The following is a 7,678-nucleotide window of genomic DNA, read 5'->3' as shown; positions in this document are numbered from 1 at the left end:
ATAACCGGGAAGGGAGGCGCCCGCCCCTTTAGAGCATAGGCCTGAAGCACGACCTGCCTGATCCACCTAGAAGTGGTGGCAGACGAGACCACCAGACCCTTCTTAGGACCAGTCACTGAAACAAACAGTGAATCCGACCTCCAGAACGGAGCCGTAGCAGACAGATACACCCGTAGGGCTCAGACGACGTCCAAGGAATGCAACGCAGTCTCTTTGGGATTCGCTTGCAAGACAAGGCTGCCAATTCAGAAACCCATCTGACCAATGCAATTGCCACCAAAAAAACACCTTCTGGGAAAGAGTCATTAAGGGAATTTCGCTAATGTTCTCAAACGGGGGGTTCTGAAGCACCGAGAGAACTAAATTCAAGTCCCACGGAGGTAGTGGAGAACGTACTGGAGGGGCCACATGCCGAACCCCCTGCACAAACGTACGCACTAGAGAGTGGGCCGCTGAAAGAAAACAGCCAAGGCCGAAATCTGCCCCTTAAGGCGAGTCTCTGGTCCACTCCACGCTGTAAAAACAGCAGAATCCTGTAAATCACATATGCATGGAGATGCCACTTCAACTCCTCACACATAGAGATGTAAGCCTTCCATGTACCATGTTAAATCTTCTGGAAAAGTAGACTTCCACGCCTGCAGCATGGTAGAGATCAGAGTCCGATAGACCTCGGTCCCTTAGCAAAACCAACGACTGTAACGCAGGATGAAATATGGGACAATTCTTAGTGTATCCCGCACCGCGGTGATAAGAGCTCCTACCAGCGCCCTATCATGCACCGATGCAGTCATCCTCACTGTCCGAGTGGTCGAGGCCTGCATCCTTTGACACATCGGAACCAGGGCCGGGAGCAGCAGCTGGGCCCGATTCTGTGTCAGGGGCATCCCGCGAAGAAGGCGGGGGCGTTTTACCCCCACCCCCCCCCCCCTGGTCCACACGCCACTTCCACCCTGGCAACAAATGCCTCCAGGACCGCCGCCATAGTGTCCACAGAAACCGCAGGTGCACTGAGTTAATTCAGGCATGTCTGGGGGAGATGTGTCCGGTTCCAACGTCATGTTGACCCACCCCTTGCCACCCTTAGGGATATAAGGCAAGAGACACAGGCCACCCACCTGGCCGGAGCAGAGATAGGGGACCCCCCAGATGACTCACCACCCCAACCAGGTACCGTACAGCTGCCGTCCGCCTCCTAGAGTGCTCTCCACACAGCCCCCAGTCCCAGGATTGAGCCCCCATCCCCCCAGGTGGACCCCCACCGACCCACCTATCCAGAGCGTAGGGAAGAAAAAAAAAGCAAGGCGGACCCTCTATCGACCTCCCAGGAATGCCCAGCTGTACCACCCTGCCGGAGTAGGGGGGACTGCTACTTACCCATCCTGTGACGACCGGTATCCCAGACAGAACCAACATCCGCACGGTTACGGCATGGCTGTTGGCCTGGCACGGACATAGAGCCAGGTCATATGCATGCCCTGGAGCATATAGCTCACCGGCCACCCCTGGAGCAACGGGGCATGTCATGGACGGCCCAGCGTGTAGCTAAAAGGCCAGCACACGTTCGATGGCCGAACTGGGGTGACTACAAGGATCCAGCCTGTCACCCAGTCGGCAGTTGATTGTAGATCTTAGGATCCAAAAATGCAGAAAAGAATTTAAAAAAATCCCCAGGCCACATGGGCCCACAGGTAGCCATGTCATTCTCCTGTGCTAGGCAGAAAAAAAAAACGAGGCTGCAGATGCAGGGAGAAGGGGATGTACCTAGTCAATCTCCTAGCAGGAGGATAACACCCCAAGGTCAAGATGCTGCTGTGTCCGTCCATGAATGGAAGAGAAATGACCAGTTACACTTACCGGTAGCTGTATTTCTAGTAGTCTTACAGGACGGCACCCTGAGAGATGACTGGTCCACCTGACAGGAAACACAATCAGAAAGAGGATTAAAAACCCTGCCCCTCCCTGTGCTCCTCAGTTATAGATAAAGTAGACCCACCAGTGCACGGGAAAAATTTCCACAAAACAATACAAACCAATCAGGTATTAAAAAAGGGTGGGAAGTAGGCCTGCCGTCCTGCAACACTACTAGAAATACAGCTACCGGTAAGTGTAACTGGTCATTTCTCAAGACGTCTTCCAGGACGGCACCCTGAGAGAGAAGCAAGTAGCTTCAGGCCTACCTTAGGGCGGGACCACTGCTTGCAGGACCTTTCTACCAAATACCAAGTCCGGAGGTGACAGTAGTTCAACTCTATAGTGTCTTAGGAACGTGTTTCGACTTGACCACGTTGCTGCTCTGCTCCATGGAAGCTCCTGCTCTTTCTGCCCAGGAGGTTGCTAGTGAGCGTGTAGAGTGTGCCTTAATCTTAGGGACAGCTTTACCTGCTTGGGTATAGGCTAGGGAAATCGTCTGCCAAATCCACCTAGAAATGGAGGCCTGATGGCCTCTTTTCTGGCCTGAAAAATTAACTAATAGATGGGTAGAGTGTCTAAATTCACTAACCCTCTCTAAATAAATTAATAGACAACGTCTAACATCCAGACAATGAAAGGAAGCTTCCTTTTCATTCTGGGGATATGAACAAAAAGAAGGGAGAACTATCTCCTGTGACCTGTGAAACTTGGTCACTACCATAGGAAGATACAGGGGGTCCTGGCTTAGGACAACCCTGTCCTCAAACAAACAAAAAAATGTCTCTTTAATAGAGGGCGCCTGCATATCACCTATCCTCTTGGCCGTCGTGACTGCCAAGAGGAAGGCGAACTTAAAGGTAAGTAATCTAATTGGAATACTATCGATTGGCTCAAAGGGAGCTTTGGTCAACTGATCCAAAACAATCAAAAGATCCCAGGGCGGAATCCTAGAAACCCGAACTGGGGACAACCTATCCCTGGCTGTAAGGAACCTTTTAATAAGGGGATCCAGGGATAGGCATCTATCCAAAAAATACGATAAGGCTGCCACTTGGACTTTTAGAGTCCTGGAGGCTAGCCCCTGGTTCACTCCATCCTGGAGGAACTCTAGGATGGTCGCAGTCTCCTGTTGGGATACCTGTCTCGCCGAACACCAGCGAGAGAAGATCCCCCAGGTCTTGGCATAAATACGCCTAGTGACTACCTTCCTACTAGCCAGAAGTGCATCAATTACCTTCTCAGAGCAGCCCTTCTCCCTCAGGCTCCGCCTCCTCTCAAGCACCAGGCCGTCAGCTTGAAGAAACCAGGGTCTGGGTGAAAGGACTCTGCCGGAGAAGATCTGCCCGAACAGGGAGAAGGAGGGGAGGAGCTACTGACCGGCGCTCTAGAGCAGGAAACCAGGTCCTCTTGGGCCACCAGGATAAACTTTCCTACTGCTAGGTCTAACCTCTGTAGGACTGTCGGAATTAGGTTCAGAGGAGGTAAGGCATAGGCCAGATGAAACCTCCATACCTGGGCCAATGCGTCCACCCCCTCCGATCCGAATTCCTGGGAAAGGGAGAAGAACCTCTTCACTTTCCTGTTTGCCCTGCGGGCGAAGAGATCCACCTCTGGGCTGCCAAAGTGCTGACAGATCAGATTGAAAACTACTGTATTCAGTTCCCATTCCCCCTGGAGAATGGGATGGCGACTCAAATAGTCTGTCTCCACATTGGAGGGTCCCTTTTAGGTGTACTGCTAAAAGAGAGGGAATCCTCTGCTCTGCCCAGCCCAGGATCTCTAGTGACAACTCCAGAAGGGTGCGAGATCTGGTGCCTCCCTGATTGAGGAAGGCTACCGTAGTCGCATTGTCGGACAGTATCTGGACCTCCTGGCCCAAAATTCTTTCCTCGAATGCCTTCAGAGCTTCTGCAACCGCTAACACCTCGCAGTAGTTTGAAGAGGCCTCCCCTTCGGTTGCTGGCTCTAGGAACCCTGGGCAAGAAGCTCGTCCAAATGAGCTCCCCACCCCCAGGCGCTGGCGTCTGTGGTGATCCCGACTGGATTGGTCCGACTCCAAAAGAGACCTGACCGTAGGTTCTGTGGGAGGAGCCACCAGCCTAGTGAGAGCTTCACTGGATCTGGAATGCTGACCCTGACATCTAAGGATTCTCTTTTTCCGTCCCAGGAGGAAAGAAGGAAGAATTGAAGGGGTCTGGAGTGGAGCCGTGCCCACGGGACCGCCGGGATACAGGAAGTCATTAGACCCAGTACCCTCATGATGTCCCTGAAGGAGGACTCTGCTTTCTCCATCGTTGACCTGACCACTGTCATGAGACCCTGAATCTTGTCTTCGGGCAAAAAAAAAGCTTCCTCTCCAGGGAGTCTATCAGAAAACCTAGATAAAGCTTCCTCTGCTCCGGAAAGGAGAAAGGACCTTTTCCTTGTTGATATTCCAGCCCAAGGACTCCAGGGTAGTCATGACTGTGGTTAGGTCGGAAAGAAGGAGATCTCGACTCTGATTGTACAGTAACAGGTCGTCGAGATAGGGGACTATCGCTATCCCTTGCAAGTGTAGGAAGGCGATAGCCTCCGCTAGGACCTTGGTAAAGACCCTTGGACTGGAGGCCAGTCCGAAAGGGAGGGCAGCAAATTGCCAATGCTGCACCCCCTGGGCGGAGGCGATCGCGAACCCGAGGAACCTCTGATGGCCCGAAAAAAAATCGGGACATGGAGATACGCGTCTCTTAAATCTATGGTAACCATGAATACATCCCTCAGTAGAAGCCTCCTGAGGCTGTAAACTCTGGATCACAGGGACTGGAACTACAACCCCCTGTTCTGCGAGCTCTGCTTGTCCTTCCCAACGTCTATTGTTTGAGGGCCTCCTCTCTGAAGGACGGCTCCTACCTCCGAGTCCACCCTGGGGGGACACAAAAAAGTCTCTTCCTCAGCCTAGGCTTGGAGGGAAACCATATCCCCGTATCAGAGGACCTAGTCAAAGCTTAGTCCAGGCCTGTACCAAAAAGAAGGGAGCCCTCAAAGGGAAGATTACACAGGCGGTTCTTAGACGCAAAATCCCCATTCCACATCTTGACCCATACCGCTCTCTGAGCAGAATTGATCAGGGCTCCCGTCTTTGCGGTAGAACGGACCGTCTCCATCGCTGCATCGGCTAAATAAGCTACTGCGCTCTCTATAAGTTTTAGAGATTCCAATAATTAATAATTATTGGAATCTGGAACACATGTTCCATCAACTTGGAGATCCAAGAATCTGCGTTCCTTGAAATGCAGACCGAGGCCAAGGCGGGGCTCAAAGCAGCCGCATTAGCCTCCCAGGCCTTACGCAAAGGAAGATTCAGCCCGCCGATCCATAGAATCCTTCAAGTTGCCTGCATCCTCAAAGGAGAGGTCCGACTGTTTGGAGACCTGTGATTTTAAAGAACTTAGACTCCTCCTCTTTAAAGGGACAACGTTGTTTCCAAGTTTTATACCTAAACAGCCTTTTATCTGGATCGGCCCACTCCCTAAGGATAATGTCCTTAATGGACTGATGTACCGGAATGGTTTTAAACTGAGATTTAATTAACCCCTGGTACAACCTATCCTGAGTGGACACCTGTTCTGCTGGAAGAGGAATCCCCTCAGAGGCATAAATTGCCTCAAGGAGACCCTCCATCTTGTCGGCAGAAAAGATGTATCTGCCTGTCCTGGTATCCTCCTCTTCCTCCTCCGCCTGGTCATCCATCAGTCCCTCTTCTTGAGGGGGAATCTCTAAGCCCTCTGAATCTGAGACTAGGGATCCTAGAGATTCCTGGCGGCACCTTAAAAAACCGAGAAGAGGAACTACCCTGAGAGGAGGGCCCGTCAGAGGGGGGTTCCTGGCTCCCTACCCCTAAGAGATGACTGAAAATCCTTAAGGGTGGAAAGCATCTGTTTGCACCTCTAAAAAATCTTTCATGATCAGAGGTTTCCTTCCCTGTCAGTTTCTGAATGCACCTGGTGCAAAAGGGCTTAGAGTGTTCTGGAGGTAGCTTATTACAATAGCCACATCTTTTAGATTTAGAAGTACTCTTAGAGGCACGACTAACATCCCCCTGGGCAATGATAACTCCTGGGAAAAGGAACACACCGTAATGCACACATAAAAACAGCAGGGGAAGACACCCGGTTCCCAGGCCATACACCCTGCATAGAGAAAAGGAAGACTCACCCCCAGTGACATGCTCCGCAGCTGGGCCTAATGGCCGGTCCTCCTGTTCCATGACGAGGGAGGATAGGAGCGCCTCTCTCTCTGCTGCTGCGTGTGTCTGCATCTCCGGTGAATGTTCCACTGGCGTAGTGAAGCGACGGAGGCTGCCACCCTGCGGAGCCGGAAATGACGCGCGTGACGTCATCGAAAAGCGCTGGCGAGGCCGAAAATGGCGCCAAATTCAAACGGGGATTCGCTCTGCCTCACCACCACAGACGCCAGGAACCACCAGAGGGCCTGCCCAACAAACCTCCAAGGTGGGGGGGGGGGGGGGGGGGGGAGACCTGGGAGAGAGAGGAATTCAGCCCCCTGGAGCTCCAGGATAACCACTTATCCCAAGGAGACTCCAGCACTCGGGGGGATCTTCCGGCTCACTTAGTGAGGCCCCCCTGAGTAGAAGGGAACCCCCAGGAGGGACAATCCGCCTAGACCCTAAGGCAACCTGGTGCCTGCGGTCCAGCTCTCCAGGGTGACCACCAGCCCCAGGCTTTAGGTCAGAAAAAATAATAAACTGGTTCGCTGTGGGGAAACACAATTAAGAACTGAGGAGCACAGGGAGGGGTGGGGTTTTAAACCTCTTTCTGATTGTGTTTCCTGTCAGGTGGACCAGTCATCTCTCAGGGTGCCGTCCTGGAAGACGTCTTGAGAAATGTGGATTTTTCCACATAGAAAATTTGTGCCAGCCTTAAAGCGGAATTAAACCCTTCTATCCTTTACAGCCAAGGAAGCTGCTTTTGCGATCTGCAACTGTCATGGTGCTGCACATGTGATCAGTTAGGACACCAACCATTTGATGGTTTGACAATTTGGCTGAGGATACAAGCAAATGTTACAGCAATCCTAGCATTCCAGGAATGTAACTTTTTTAGAATTTAAATCAATGGGTTTAGTTTTGCTTTTAGATTTATTGCTGGGGCTCTGGGCTTCAGCAAAATGGCAGCCCCCAGCAAGAACAGGAGTGATGCTGGAGGCAATTTACAACACACACTTATTTTGGTAGCAAATTAACGTGGAATGTATGTGCATTATTTTTTTTTTTTTATCAAGTTATGGGTAGCGGGCGATGTCTTTGGTGCAGGGTAAATTGTCCTGTTTTGGGCTGCTTAAAACTGTATTCAACCCAAAATAAAAATGTTATATATTGCAGCTTTCTAGTTAATAGATGAAGGTATTACATGAATAAAAGCTGATCAGTGTTAAATGGTTTGTCTCAACACCCAACTGATACATCTGAAAGAGGCTGTTCCTTGAAAAACACCTACTGGCTGGCTCACCAGAAGAAAAAAATGCCTAAAAATATAAAACAAAATGCAGCCAAACCTGAAAATGAGCAAGCTGCAATAAGGGTTTGATTTTGATCCTGCTTTAATGTTGTTTAACTTTGTATAACAAGGTCACAGTTGCCTAACAGATGGAATTATGTGTAGCAATGAAACTGTATATGGACTGGATAAACAAAGCTCATTTAAAGCAATTTCTTGGTGTGCAGGTGACATTTTGCTTTGCACTTGTGGAATGCCACTATCTATTT

This window comes from Rana temporaria, chromosome 1 (assembly GCF_905171775.1).
Source record: "Rana temporaria chromosome 1, aRanTem1.1, whole genome shotgun sequence".
Lineage (NCBI taxonomy): Eukaryota > Metazoa > Chordata > Amphibia > Anura > Ranidae > Rana > Rana temporaria.
Note: the sequence above shows the minus strand (reverse complement) of the source record.